At 40.8% G+C, this 15646-nt stretch overlaps 1 protein-coding gene across 1 annotated transcript in view; it reads right to left on the bottom strand.

The window, feature by feature from the left end:
• Positions 1 to 15646, bottom strand: part of EVI5 (ecotropic viral integration site 5) — a 330825-nt gene that overhangs the window by 79498 nt on the left and 235681 nt on the right.

Genomic DNA, 15646 nt, shown 5'->3' on the forward strand with positions numbered 1-15646 from the left:
TTCTAGTATGAAACTACTGAACGAGTACTCATCAAAAAAATTTGACATCATCATTGCAGGCCTGAATAGGGACAATGGTTTCATGGCCCACTATAGGAGTGGATGGATTTTGCTATTCTCACTCACCATAGTTGTCAGTTAACTGAATTATGCTGATATCACTCAATTTCTATACCCCGCTCTTTTCAGTGCCTTCTTTTTTATCCTTTCCTCCACCACATCCATCTCCACAGATATTCATCCATCTCTTGAACTAAACTTCATGTATCTGATGAAGGGGTCAATGCAGTAAAGTGGGCTTAGACTCTATGCAGGGTTAGTGTGACTTTAATGCACAATTCTGTGGGCACACAATGTAGAAAAGGACCTGCACACAAAATAACCCTACACAAAGTCTTGAGTGCACAGCATATGTAAAATCATAGCAATAAGGCTAGTTCACTGTTCAGCGCGGATAAAGAGACGTATGATAAAGAATGAAAGTCTGAGCACCTCAAGGCTTTAATACCAAGTCACAGCAGGCATAAAAGACTGATCACTCTGAACCCCCTCCCCAACCCCTAAGATGATCCCCCCCTTGACCTCAGAGATGACACGATCTCTCAATCCACTATCACTGACGTCAGAAATGATCCCCCCTGATTCCCCTCCAAAAATCCCTGGGGTTCAGCCAGAAAGCAGGAGTGAGGCCCTCTTGCTCCTGCCATCTTTCAAAACAGGTGAGCCTGGGATACACCACATGTAGCCAGGATGCCAAATAAATGCATTTTCACCTTATTTGGGTGGATGGTGTAGCGGGGGGGGGGGGGGGGGGGGGGGGGGTTGCTTTTTGGTCTCTCTTCCAATCAGTGTGTAAGCCAATCACCGCTCATGCATGGTCAGAAAGGGAAACATTTTACTCTTCAATGCAGCAATTGACTACATATTGCCATAGAGGTGTGCACTGCTTTCTTCTGACAGTGAACACTTTTCAATGCAGTGGTAATTTTGTATGCTAATTGCTTAATGTGCTGAGGAGCAAATATTTTGCATTTATGAGCTTACTGCATTGGCATTCTTGTCTTCAAAACCTCATACCTCAAACTGGTTAAACTTGACAAAATCAAGGACTGCTTTAAGGAGCAACTGGTACAGGAGCCAATAAGAGAAGGGAAAATTCTAGACCTAGTCCTTAGTGGAGTGCAAGATCTGGTGCTGGGGCCGCTTGATAACAGTGATCATAATATGATCTGATTTGGTATCGGCTTTCGAGTAAGTACACACAGGAAATCTGTTAGCATTTAACTTTCAAAAAGGAGACTATGATAAAATAAGAAGAATGGTGGAAAAGAAATAAAAAAACTTAGGAGTTGTGAAAATTTACATCAGGCTTGGATGCTGTTCAAAAATACCATCCTGGAAGCCCAGGCCAAATATATTCCACGTATTAAAAAAATGGAGGAAGGAAGACCAAATGACAGCTGGAATGGTTAAAAAGTGAGGTGAAGGAAGCTATTAGAGTTAAAAGAAAATCCTTCAAAAAATGGAAGAAGGAACCAACTGAAAATAATAAGAAACAGCATAAGGAATGTCAAGTCAAATGCAAAGCGCAGATAAGGACGGCAAAGAGGGACTTTGAAAAAAAGATTGTGTTGGAGGCAACAACACATAGCAAAACATTTTTTCGGTATATTAAAAGCAAGAAGCCGGCAAAAGAATCGGTTGACCTGCTAGATGACTGAGTGATAAAAGGCGCAATCAGGGAAGACAAAGCCATAGTGGAGAGATTAAATTAATTCTGTGCTTCAGTCTTCACCAAGGAAGATTTGGGAGAGATACCTATGCCAGAAATGGTATTCAAAGCTGATGAGTCAGAGAAACAGAATGAAATCTCTATAAACCTGGAGGATGTAATGATGCAATTTGACAAACTGAAGAGCAGCAAATCGCCTGGATCAGATGGTATTCATCCCAGAGTACTGATAGAACTGAAAAATGAACTTGCGTAATTTATCTTTAAAATCAAGCGTGGTACCAGAAAATTGGAGGGTGGCCAATGTAATTCCGATTTTTAAAAAAGGTTCCAGAGGAGATCTGGGAAATTATAGACATGTGAGCCTGATGTCAGTGCCAGGCAAAATGGTAGAGACTATTATAAAGAACAAAATTAGACAGCATATTCAAAAGCATGATTAATGAGACAAAGCCAACATGGATTTAGTGAAGGGAATTCTTGCCTCACCAATCTATTACATTTCTTTGAAGTGTTGAAAAACATGCGGATAAAGGTGAGCCAGTCGATATTGTGTTTCTGGATTTTCAAAAGGTGTTTGACAAAGTACCTCGTTGAAGACTCCAGAGGAAATTGGAGAGTCATGGGATAGGAGATAGTGTTCTATTGTGGATTAAAAACTGGTTAAAAGATAGAAAACAGAGAGTAGGGTTAAATGGTCATTATTCTCAATGGAGAAGGGTAGATAGTGGGGTTCCCCAGGGGTCTGTGCTGGGACCACTGCTTTATAACATATTTATAAATGATCTAGACATGGGAGTAACTAGTGAGGTAATTACACTTGCTGATGACACAAAGTTATTCAAAGTTGTTGAATTGCAAGAGGACTGTGAAAAATTACAGGAGGACCTTATGAGACTGGGAATCCAAATGGCAGATGACGTTTAATGTGAGCAAGTGCAAAGTACTGCATGTGGGAAAGAGGAACCCGAATTATAGCTCCACAATGCAAGGTTCCACGTTAGGAGTCACTGACCAGGAAAGGGATCTAGGCATCATCATTGATGATACGTTGAAACCCTCTGCTCAGTGTACGGTGGCGGCTAAGAAAGCAAATAGAATGTTAGCTATTATTAGGAAAGGAATTGAAAACAAAAATGAGGATGTTATAACACCTTTGTATCACTCCATGGTGCAACTGCACCTTGAATACTGTGTTCAATTCTGGTCACTGCATCTCAAAAGAGATATAGTGGAATTAGAAAAGGTACAGAGAAGGGCGATGAAAATGATAAAGGGGATGGGACGACTTCCCTATGAGGAAAGGCTAAAGCGGTTAGGTTCTCTTCAGCTTGGAGAAAAGATGGCTGAGGGGAGATATGTTAGAGGTCTATAAAATAATGAGTGCAGTGGAATGGGTTGACATGAATTGCTTGTTTACTCTTTCCAAAAATACTCTGACTAGGGGGCACAAAATGAAGCTACAAAGTAGTAAATTTAAAACAAATTGGAGAAAATTTTTCTTCACTCAACGTGTAATTAAGCTCTGGAATTCGTTGCCAGAGAATGTAGTAAAAGCGGATAACATAGCGGGTTTCAAAAAAGGTTTGGACTGCTTCCTAAAGGAAAAGTCCACAGATCATTATTAAAATGGACTTGGGGAAAATCCACTGCTTATTTCTAGGATAAGCAGCATAAAATGTATTGTACTTTTTTGGGGATCTTGCCAAGTACTTGTGACCTGGATCAGCCAATGTTGGAAACAGGAAGCTGGGCTTGATGGACCTTCGGTCTGTCCCAGTATTGCAATATTTATGTACTTACATGGTGCTACAAGCCTATGTCATTTTTGGTTAGATCCAGTCAATTACAACTCTCCAGAAACCAGCTAGGTCAGTGCTAACAGGTTGATGTTGGGCAGGTGTTGACCAGTGAGTCTTATATGCTCATCTAAACAAGACTATAGAGAAACTGCAAGGAGCAGCTGCTATAGTTTAAAAAAAACAGTGGTATGGCTGCACTGGATAAGAAAGCTGGAGTAACAGTAAGATGCACGGAGTTATCATGGTTAACACCTAAACATAAATAAGCAATGGAAGGCCAGAAGCTTTGGATAACAGCCTTAGTTGTGGTGACTGTGTGAATTATAACATTTGGTAAAAAGACATGGAAGAGAATCACAGTATTGGATTAAGTAACAGCCCTGCAAGAATCAACGAAGATATGGTCTCAAATGGCCTACCAGTTAAGATGGTGGAAGCTAATACAGTGCCACCTTTTAGACATGCTTGGGTCACATGTGGAAAGCAAGCAGCAGCAAAATGGGAGTCAAGAGAGCAAGTAGAAGACATGGTGGTGGGGCACAATTTGTCAGTTTGCTTACGGGAATTTGTGTGCTTATCTACCCAACATGGTAGAAAACTTCAGGAAGAATCTCAACTGGGCCAACTGGTCTTTAATCTACCATCATTTTCTGTATGTTTATGTTTATTAAAACTTTATATACCGCATATTCTGACAGGCAGCTCTAAGCGGTGCATAATATAGAAATGCTAAGTAGTAGTAGTAGTAGTAATCTAAAATAGCAAATGTAACAAAAGGAACTACATTGATAGTAAAGTAGATCACAGATTGGGAGGCGGGGCTGGTGTTTGGGTGGTGGGGCTAGTTCTGGGCAAGACTTCTAAGGTCTGTGTCCTGAAAATGGCAGATACAAATCAAGGTAAGGTATACACAAGAAGTAGCACATATGAGTTTATCTTGTTGGGCAGACTAGATGGGCCGTCATCTACTATGTTACTATGAGGCATATTTTCAAAGCACTTTGGGAGGCTAAGTTCCATAGGTTTCTATGAAACTTTGGGAGGCTAAGTGCTTTGAAAATGAGCTTGTATGTTACAGACGTAAAAGCTCAAAAAGCATCAAATTATCACACAACTCAAGTCAAATCAGCGTATTCGAACATCTAGGCACATCCACAAGAGAGAGAAACGTGGACAATAAGACAGCTAAGGGAAAGCAGTCAAGGGTCACCAGAACCATATGCCAAGGTAAAGAAATGACTTAAGAAGTGATTTGAACTTAAGAAAAGGAAGTTCTAGGCAAATGGTTGCTGGAAGATCATTCCATAATCTGGGTGAGAGGAAGAAAAAAAGCAGAATAAGTAGATTCCCAATGTGCATTCTTAGAGTTGGGTAAAACCAAACAATTAGATTTAAGTGAGCACAATATGGAATAGTGAGCAATGACAAATATGAAGGCTAACCCAGGTGAATGGTTCTAAGGGGTTAAAATGAGAATTTTAAATGAAAACTGGTAGCTGATTGAAGCCAATGAAGATGGGTAAGGAGAGGAGTAACGTGGTCAGATTTTCTGGCTCTACAAAAGTCTTGCTGCCGTATTTTGAACAGTTTGGAGACATTCAAGTTGGGTGTGAGGAAGACCAACATATACCGAATTATAGTCATTGAATCATGAAACAGGAATGAAGCTATATGTAGGGCAGAAAAATCGAGAAAGTTGCAAAGGAAACACTTTTAAACGTTTTTTGATGAAAATACAGAGTCCAAAATTATCACCAACCCTCGACAGGTTGAACTGCTAGTGGTATTTTTCTAGCATTATTAATAATTTTTAGTATACGTTTTCAATTTATATTGGATTGTTTCTGCTTTTGTACATTGCTCCAAATGTTTTCCATGTCCATGGTTTCAGTTTAGAAAGTAAGTGTTCACCATCTCCTATGATACTGTAGTTGTGAATTTACTTGGATCTGTCAAAAACAAGGAAACCGACAAGCTGAGGGAAATAATCCTCTTGACTGTGTGGGTTTTTATTTTGAAATGCACAATACATCTTATATTTGTAGAGTTTTAAATAAGCAAAAATATTTAGTAAGGGGTTAATTTTATTTCAAGTAGCTAGTTTAAGCCCCATGAGTGTTTCCCACATCCGAGCAAGTTGCTGGCTGGCTGTGGTCAGAATGTCATGTAGAACACATCCCTATCTTCAGGAAGATGAACTTGCAAATTTGTGTTCAAAGTTTCCATGAACATTTGGAGAAGTACAATTGCAGATTAGTTAGCCGATAAAAAGTACAACACAATAAAGGCCATTAACAGGTCACATGAAATAAGGAGCATATCTGTAACAAGAGGAACTGATATACTACAGTGTTTACTACAATGTTTAAAAAAAAAAATGAAATATATAGAAGCATGTGGTCTTTTGCCCTCATATTAATTAAGACATCAGAATTACAAACTGACATTCATTTCATTTGGACATATAGATGTTTACAAATGCTTAATATTAACTAAATTCTTCAGAAGTTCTTGATTTCTTTGAATTGTTGCTATCTTCCCTTGAAAACTTACACACAATTGAAAAATCCTATATACACCCTTCTCCAAAAATAAGCAAACAAATCTTCTTGAGGCCATTTTTCATGATTTATTTAAACTTTCCATGTTGTTACAATTTCTTTACAGCAGGAGTGGTGACAGAAATATATTGTTGTATTAATTATTTTAAAATGTGTGGTGTAGTGTTCTGAAACACTTAACGCTGGTGGCCCAATGACTTAGGTGCTGTGTATAGTCATATGGAAATTCCTGGTTCAATCTTTGCACTAGGCTTTCTGTTTCCTGGCAGGCTGGGGAGCTGGGGAGAAAGTATTTACAGGCTGCTGCGGAAGGACGACGCTGTGATCACTGATTACGAGACACGTGTACATGTGTGTGTGTGTGTGTGGGGGGGGGGGGGGGTTACCTATTTTATGTATAAATTTCTTTATTAATTAGGCACTTAGGATAATGTACAGTAGCATACAAATGTTCCTGCACAAAGTTACATCTGCTCCAAGGCAGGTGCAACTTTTTGCATGTACTGTCTGGGTACAAAAAATATATGTTTACCTCACATCTCCACTTAAATGCCACCCCCTGGGAACACCTATGCATTGAATGTGTATAAGAATGCATGCTCATTTTGGCATTCACTGTTGTATACAGTATCCCATCACCTGAAGTGAAGATACTAAATAAGTTAGGAGTATAAATAGCAGTTGTGGCCTCAAAATTTGGGAGACTGGTGGTAATGGGTGGGGGGGGGGGGGGGGGATTTTAATCCTCCCTCTTCCAGTTGTGAGCAGGAGGATATATTCTTATTAGATTTTATGTCAGATCTTCTCTTACCCTAATTTGTGAACTTTAAAACACACAAAGGCAGTCACAGAAACAGAGAAAGACAGCAAATAAAGATCATACGGGCTATAAAAAGTAGTAAGAAATGAGGGACAATATATATTAATATGAAATAACCAACCCCATTAACATCAGTGAAGAACTTTGCAAATATTAAATACTAACAGTTGTGGAGGAAAAAGCCTCAGAAGGTTACTTGAGAACTCATTATGTACTTCATACATTCAATCACCAGCATAAAAAAACCTCCACCTCCAGTCAATATCATCTTAAGTAAAAAAAAACAAATAACAAAACAAGACAGTTCCAATACCCTATTATAGTGAAATTCAATAAGAGTCAAAAACTGATCTGTTGAATCACAATCCAATCTGCTACCAGGAGTTCCAATATGATTCAGTTCACCACCAGGGGCTCAAATAGTCTATTAAATCATAGTCCAACCCAGTCTACCATATTCTTCCTGCTTGTTCAGGATATAAACGGACCATCTGTAATGAGTCTTTTCTTGTGTTCCTCACACTGAAAATAAAATGGCATCTTGGTGTACTTCATCAAAGAGTTCCATCAGAAACTCACATGATATCAAGCCTTGCCAGACCAGTAATAATAAGTTAGCGATGAAGATAATTATTTTTTTCAATTTGAGAATCGTTATCAGCAGATATCTGGAGTAGCACTCATTGCTAGAACATATGAGGCACAAAATGAGTGCTCAAGTAAACTTCTGAGGATTTTTTCTCTACACTTGTTAATATTTGTGTTCAAACTTTTTTTTTAAAGAACGGTAAAGCAAAGATACTTACCTGTAGCAGGTATTCTCCGAGGACAGCAGGCTTTATATTCTCACATATGGGTAACGGGGAGCCTGCGTTGCCAGTCAGGAGCTTGTAGAAAGCTTAAAATAGGTCTTTGAGCAAGAGGCACATTCCACCATGCATGCACGAGTGCCTTCCCGCCTGCCGTGAGAGTGCGGGACCAGCAGTACAATATAAAGCATAAAAAAAGGAGAGAACTCCAAGGGGAGGTGGGAGGTTATGTGAGAATATAAGGCCTGCTGTCCTCAGAGAATACCTGCTACAAGTAAGTATCTTTGCTTTCTCCGAGGACAAGCAGGCCTATAAGTCTCACATATGGGAATCCCTAGTGCCAGGCTCAACAAGAACCACCACTAGTGGTAAATTGGACCTCGCAACGGTGAAGGCATACAAGTAATTAACATGAAAATATACACATTCTGAGTGACAGTGCAGCCTGGAACAGAACACAACAGGCCTAGGAGGGTGGAGACGGACTCTAGACCCCAAACAAGTTCAACAGAACTGTCTGTCCAAACTGACTGTCACGTTGGGTATCCTGCTCAAGGCAGAAATCAGATGTGAATGTGTGGACTGAAGACCACGTCACAGCTTTGCAAATTTCTTCAACGAAAGCGGACCTCAAGTGGGCTACTGACACAGCAATGGCTCTGACATTGTAAGCCCTGATATGACCCTCAAGGGTCAGCAAACCTTGGCATAAGGGAAAGAAATGCAATATGCCAGTCAATTAGAAATGGTGAGTTTCCCCGATGGCAACCCCCATCCTGTTGGGATCAAAAGCAACCAAATGCAGGGTGGACTCTCTTAGGGCTTAGTCCACTCCAAGTAAAAGGCCAATGCTCACTTGCAGTCCAAGGTGTGTAGTGCACTTTCACCAGGATAGGCATGAGATTGTGGAAAGAATGTTGGCAAGACAATTGACTGGTTCAGGTGGAACTCCAACACAACCTTAGGATGAGTAGGGAGGCTTAATCTGTTATGATTAAACGTCATATAAGGTGCATCCACCACTAAGGCTTGAAAGCTCAATGACTCTGTGGGCTGAAGTAACAGCCACCAAAAATATGACCTTCCAGGTCAAGTAGTTTAGAAGACAGGAATCAAGTGCTCAAAAGGAGCTTTCATCAGCTGCTTAGGAACGACACTGAGGTCCCATGACACAGGTGGTGGTTTCACAGGTGGCTTTGTCAACAGCAAACCTCTCATGAAGCGAACTAGAGACTGACCAGAGATTGACTTACCCTCTACACATTGATAATAAGCACCAATTGAACTGAGGTGAACACTTACAGAGTTGGTCTTGAGACCAGACTCAGAGGTGCAGAAGGTGTTCAAGAAGGGGCCATGTAGGGCAGGAAACAGAATCAAGTGCTTTGCCCTCACACCAGATGGCAAACCTCCACCTGAAAGAGTAACACTGCTTAGTGTAATCTTTCCTGGAAGCCAGCAAGATCCTGGAGACACCCTCAGGAAGATGCAAAGAAGCAAATTCTAAGCTCTCAACATCCAGGCTGTGAGGGCCAGAGATCGGAGGTTGGGATGCAGAAGAGATCCCTCATTCTGTATGATGAGGGTCTGAAAACACTCCAGTTTCCACGGTTCTTCGGATAACTCCAGTAGAAGAGGGAACAAGATCTGCCGGGGCCAGAAAGGAGCGATTAAGATCATGGTCTTGCTTGAATTTCAGCAAAGTCTTCCCCACAAGAGGGATGGGAGGATACACATACAGTATTGGCGAAAAGCATCCAATTCTAGTCTGTCGTGGGCCTGGAGCCTGGAACAGAACTCAGGGACTTTGTGATTGGACTGAGTGGCAAAGAACTTCACTGAGGGGGTACCCTATGCTCGGAATATCTCATGGGCAAAGCCCATGCTGAGGGACCCTTGCCAACTGAGGGACTGGCTTGCCCCCAGGACCAAAGACGGCAATACCTGTCCTCTTGACTGAATTCAGGAAAGGCCCCACTCCCAGATGCCCTACAACCATGAGCTTGAAAAAGGGAGTGGAAAGGGAGACTGCAGGCCTGGGTCTCCCCCCCTCCCCGGGGAATTAGGTAGCAGCTTCCACAGACCTGACACCTGTGTCAAGTTCTGTGGTGGGCAACCTTAGTTCAACTGTTATCGTAGGCTATGGCAGGCTTCTTCACACCACCCTAAGACTCCTCTCGGTCCAAAAGCCAATCGCCCAGATGCCTAGCAAGACAAGCCTGATTATACTTATATAGATCAGGTGAATCTAACCCTCTCACTTTCCAATTACCCATTAAATATGACAGTGGCAGCTTAGGTTTCCTCCCTCCCCAACAAAAGCAAGACAAGCATCGATGAAGAATATGAAGGTCCTTCTGCCAAAGCTCAAGTGGTGTGAAGAAACAGTATTTTAAGCCTGTAAAACGTATTGGATATTTTCCTGTCTTAAATATGTCTGAAGTGTATTTCTCTTGTTTGGTCAGCAGATGGTGCAAGTTCATGCTTAAAAACTGTTACAGAGGACCAACTTCTCTTTCTTTTAGTTGGCACACAGATAATAGGAAGTGCCTTGCAGTGATGCAACCAGTTTTTATTTGAAATTTGATTGTTCTCGGCTCTGATTGGCCTGGAGTTTGAACTTACCCAGCAGATTCTGGCTGTAGTTTCAGTTTCAGCCCGGGAGGAGAAGGACAGAGAGCTCTCTGCTGAAGACCTGATTTGGTAACTGGAGAACAGCTATATATGTCCTGATCTCCCCAGCTACTTTCTAAGAAGTATGCAAATGTTTAGTTAGTTTTCTAACTGATCCATTTTCAGTTACTTGTTACTGTTTGCTATTTGCACATTTTTCTTGTCCACTGTTCCAAGTTCTGAGAATAAACACATTTGTTTGTTCATTCTCCATGTCTGGACTGATAAAGAATCCTGGTGGTTTGTGTGTTGGGCCTGTGAGTGCTTTCTGGGAACTGTGGGATCACTGTGAATGTGGTGCCAGTAACCTAGAAATCATATTACTCCGAGAGCAGGACACTTGCCCAGAAGCAGTTGTGAGCCAGTAGGTGGGAGGAAGGTGCTAGTGTAGAGCATAAGTGGCAGGTGCTGGGGATAGACCCTCTAAGTAGCCGCGGGGTAACTTCGGGTGGTAGGCTAGGTATTTCATGACAGGTGGGGAGGGAAGTATTTCAACCTTGGCATCAATTTTCTTTTACAGGTGCTCGGCAAGAAATTGTCATCTACAGTGCGGGGCAGTATTTTACTGCAACCACTGTGAGATCTCTGGAAGGCCCTTTCGAAATTATGGGGCATTTCTCTTCACACCTCAACTTTATTACCCATCCAGGGATATTCTCATTTTTAGCCAGGTCAGGATAACACCACTTTCTGGAGGTGGGCAGTTTTGGGTATTTCCCGCCTGGAACACGTGCTTAATGCAGATGGCTCTTTGGTGCTCAACTGGCTGATGGATTTGCATACCATCAACTACATCATTATATTCATACTTTGGATAGCACAGCTTTGGCTGCCACTCATGGGGATTGGGTGCACTCACTTCTTACTCTGGAAAATCGAGACCACCACTCAGTACCCACACTACACAAAGGCCTCGCTACAATTCTATACTCCTAAAAATCATTTGCAAGTGATGGCCAGATGGGCAGAAGATTTACATTGGTCTCCTGCTTCTTTGGATCTGCTCGCATCCCCCACCTAACGAAAGCGGCTGACTTATGTGAATGTTTCACCTGTATGCAATGTTCTGTATATTTGACATCTCAATAAAAACCTTTGTAATAAAAAAATAAAAAAAAGATTTAAACAGAATAATTAAACAAAAAGACTCCAGGAGCAAGGGGTCCCTACCAGGATTGGGGAGGACTACAATTTGGGCCAGATTTAACTCTCCTGGCAACCACTGAGAATCCAAACAAATCCCATACATAGCAGTTAAAGGTGCAAGAACAGGTCCCCCAGAATTTTACAGAATTCTGTTCTACAGCCATCAGAACATGGGGTCTTTAATAAAGGACTCTATTTAATCACTCATGTTATTTTATATTGTGTCAAAGGGGAGTTCAAATAAGCTTTATCCAATTGAGATAATTTAGGCGTGGCTATGTTTCCCAAATGCAATGTTTCCTAGCCCTTCCTCTGTGGGTTTACCATATAATGTGGCATAATAATCATGGAAAATTTTACAAATATCGGTATCAGAGTGTAGTATCTACCCCCCCCCCCCCAATCCTGAAGTCCCACACCCTTTTATGCCCCTCTTGGGTGGAAATAAGCCAAGCCAATACCTATTAATATTTAATACTTGTAAAGGTCTTCACTGATCATTAATGGGGTTGGTCATTTCATACAATATGCAATTTTACACCAGCAATTTTCTGAGTGTAAAACATGTTTACATGTGAGAAATGCATCACAAATCACTCCCTCAGTGGACAGATTTAAAGACCCATGATTGCAGAATTTCAAAATGACTCTAGTGCATGCCACCCCCCCCCCCCCCCCCCCCCCCCCCTTTGAAGGTTCTGTAGGGAAGGGATATAAAATAGTGCAATTATGAATGAACACTCAGGACTCTAGATATCAACTCTGGTTCCAAATGAGTAGGAAGCATAAAGGAATGAAACTGCTTGTTTAAGCAAAAATCCTTAACCATTAATGTCTTCTTAGAAATGATCTCTCAGAGCAAATCAGAACATCTAAATGATGCTACTTGTTTTATTAGGTGAGGTTATTTTTGTTCCTAGTAAAACTGTTGAGTTACCAAAAAAGTTGTTTTGAAGATTTCCTTTCTTTTGGAACAGACCCTGCTGGACCAACACATGACTTTTCTTCTTGCTTTACTTGAAGAGAAATATGAAACATCAGAGTTACTGGCAATACAAGAAGATCTGTCATCAAAACTAAACCCTCTTGCTCACAATGGAGGAGCGGGGTATTGAAAAACCCCTATTACCACCAGTCTTGCAGATTTTGAGGCCACATCTGTTATTTGTTCTAACTTGCTTAGTATCTTCATTTCAGAAGATGGAACCCTGTATACAACTGCTAATGCTTTGGTTCCACAAAACCTAACCACTAATCATTTAACCCTAATAACTGCAACGCATACTTTCAACCATAGAGAATGATCAGGGAAATCTCTCCTTCCTTCCTAAACTTATGCAACTACAAGATAAAATTCACCAAGGCATACCTAAGCGTGTGTGGCACAATATCCTCTTCCCATATCCAGGTCTCAGTTAGTTATACAAAATTTTTTTTTTAAATATTGGTAACCATAAAGTGCGCATTTAACAAGGCAACCTCTCTCATAGAGGCTCCAAAGCTATGCTTTAGTGGTTAGTAGAAAGAAACAGAACAGCAGAGGTGACACAAAAACAAAACACTGTAGGTACTGAAAAGTTTTTTTTATTTTAGATAAGACTAGACAACACAGGTCGTGTTTCGGCCAATAGGCCTGCATCAGGAGTCTAAAAAGCAATAAACAAATAAAAACACCTATATCAAAATGATATATGCATCATCATAAACACCTCCATTGTTCTATTGCCTTGTGTTGAGACCTGAGGAGGATTGTTATCCTGTCTTATCTTCCAGTCTTAGTAATTAGTAGGCTAGATTACGGTAACATCTGATATAATGAATTATACATAGGAACTCTCAAGAAGTTATACAATGTTCATAATAGTGCAGAAAAGCTTATTTGTGGCGCCAGACATGTTGATCATGTTTCTCTTTTAATTGAGTTGCACTGGCTGCCAATTGTTTTTAGCATTAAGCTTAAGTTTTTATTCTTGTGCACAGTGTTCCATATAAGTCAGCTAGAGTACCCTGACAGTATGCTGGTCCCGTATGTCCCTGCATGAACCATTCATTCGCAGAATAATAAACTGCTTTCTGTTCTACATCCCCCTTGAGCTCACCTGAAGGGTACACATCACTCAGCTTTTTTTTTAGCTTGGCGCCACTGCTTTGGAATTCTATTCCATTCTGTCTACACCTTGTACCTTCTTCTGAAAGTTCAAAGCAGCTTTACAGACCTATTTCTTCTCCCAGGCCTTTAACAATGTTTTGTTACTTGGTATTCAGTGGCAAGTCTGGATTGCTTGGTTAAGCTTTTGACCAGGGCCTGTGCTTCTGGTTTTTGCGGGTGTAGATGGTCTTTTTCTTATATAAAGTTTCCAAGCAGTTATTTTTTTCCATTCTGAGACAAAACTTAAAATTTGGAATTGTAGACCACGGTGATGCTTGCGAATCGCTGTATACATATATACAGCAAAGCAATAAGGAAAACTTAGTTGCAAGACATCAGTACTTGGTAGAACTGTAAGATAATTCCAACCATACAGTGGAAACACACTGGTGCTCAAAACAATCATGCAAAACATAACCTATTCAAATACCCAGTGCACAACATGTTGCAGTAAACCTAGCTAGGTGTTTCATGTATTGCCATAAGAGTTGGTTGCAATATGAACCTCTTAAAAGATATGTATAGACTTAAAAAGATATAAAAGAGAAAAAGAATAAAAGTGTTAAAGTGTTATGAGGTTTTTTGCCAGTGATAATATTCAGAGCCATTGATGAGAGTCTGTGCTTGGGCATTTAAGATCTTTTCCTTGTATATTTAGGGAAAGGGAAATGGGACTTGATATACTGCCTGTGTTGTTTTTTTTTTTTTGCAACTACATTCAAAGCGGTTTACATAGTATATTCAGGTACTTATTTGTACCAGGGGCAATGGAGTCTTAAGTGACTTGCCCAGAGTCACAAGGAGCTGCAGTGGGACTTGAACTCAGTTCCCCAGGATCAAAGTCCACTGCACTAACCACTAGGCTACTCCTCCACTCATTTATATAAAATTACTGGAATTTTTTGTGCACTGGGTTCTTAAGTTATGTTTTGCAGAACTGTAAGATAGCAATATCAGCACAACTAATAATTATTCCCAAGACATAACCATCAGTGCTAACCCTAAGACCACATGCCAAAAGGTTCTGACTCACTTGGAACTTGGCAAAGCTTTCTATCTTGCCCTGAACTATATTCAATCATTCTGATTTCAAAGGTTTTACGTTCCTGTATTGTTTTAAAGTTACCTTTCAGTATTCTCACTGTGAAATCACTGGTACTGTGTCCTGGTTCTGTAAAGTGCTGTCCCATCGGGGTTGGGGCCCTACTGGCAGTATTGTTCATGTGATGTGATGAATCTTGTCTTAAGCATCTGGCCTGTTTCTCCAATTTAACAACCTTCATTGCATTTTTTACACTGAATGATATATACCACATTGGAATATGAGCATGTGAAAGATTCCTTTATGTTGAATAATCTTTCCTTTGTACATGACTTTGGGGTCCTGTGAAATGTTTTGGCATAGTTTGCAGCTAGATATATTACAAGGACGTGTGCCTTTCTGTTCCCTTTCAGTCTGCATTGGCAGTTTACTTCTGATAAGCTTGTGTTTTAAGTTGGGTGGCTGTCGGAAGGCCAGTACTGGTGGGGATGGGGAATATTTCCTTCAGTAATTCATCCTCCTGGAGCAAAGGTTGTAGATCTCTTATGATTTTCCTCAGTTTTTCCAGCTCTGGATTGTATGTCACTACCAGGGGGATCCTGTCTGTGGTTTTTTTCTCTTTGTACTGTAGCAGATTTTCCCTGGGTGTTTTGAGGGAGGAGGCAATATTTTTGGAGATTATTTTGGGGTTGTAGCCTGTTTGAAGGATGCAGTCAGGCTTTTAAGGTGTCTGTCTCTGTCCCCTGGGTCAGAGCAGATACGGTGGTATCTTGTGGATTGGCTGTAAATGATGGATCTTTTTGTATGTGCAGGATGGAAGCTGGAGTTGTGGAGGTAGCTGCATCTGTCTGTGGGTTTCTTGTATACAGATGTTTGTATACAGCCATCACTGATTGAGACTGTGGTGTCCAA

The sequence above is a fragment of the Microcaecilia unicolor genome, chromosome 6 (assembly GCF_901765095.1).
Source record: "Microcaecilia unicolor chromosome 6, aMicUni1.1, whole genome shotgun sequence".
Lineage (NCBI taxonomy): Eukaryota > Metazoa > Chordata > Amphibia > Gymnophiona > Siphonopidae > Microcaecilia > Microcaecilia unicolor.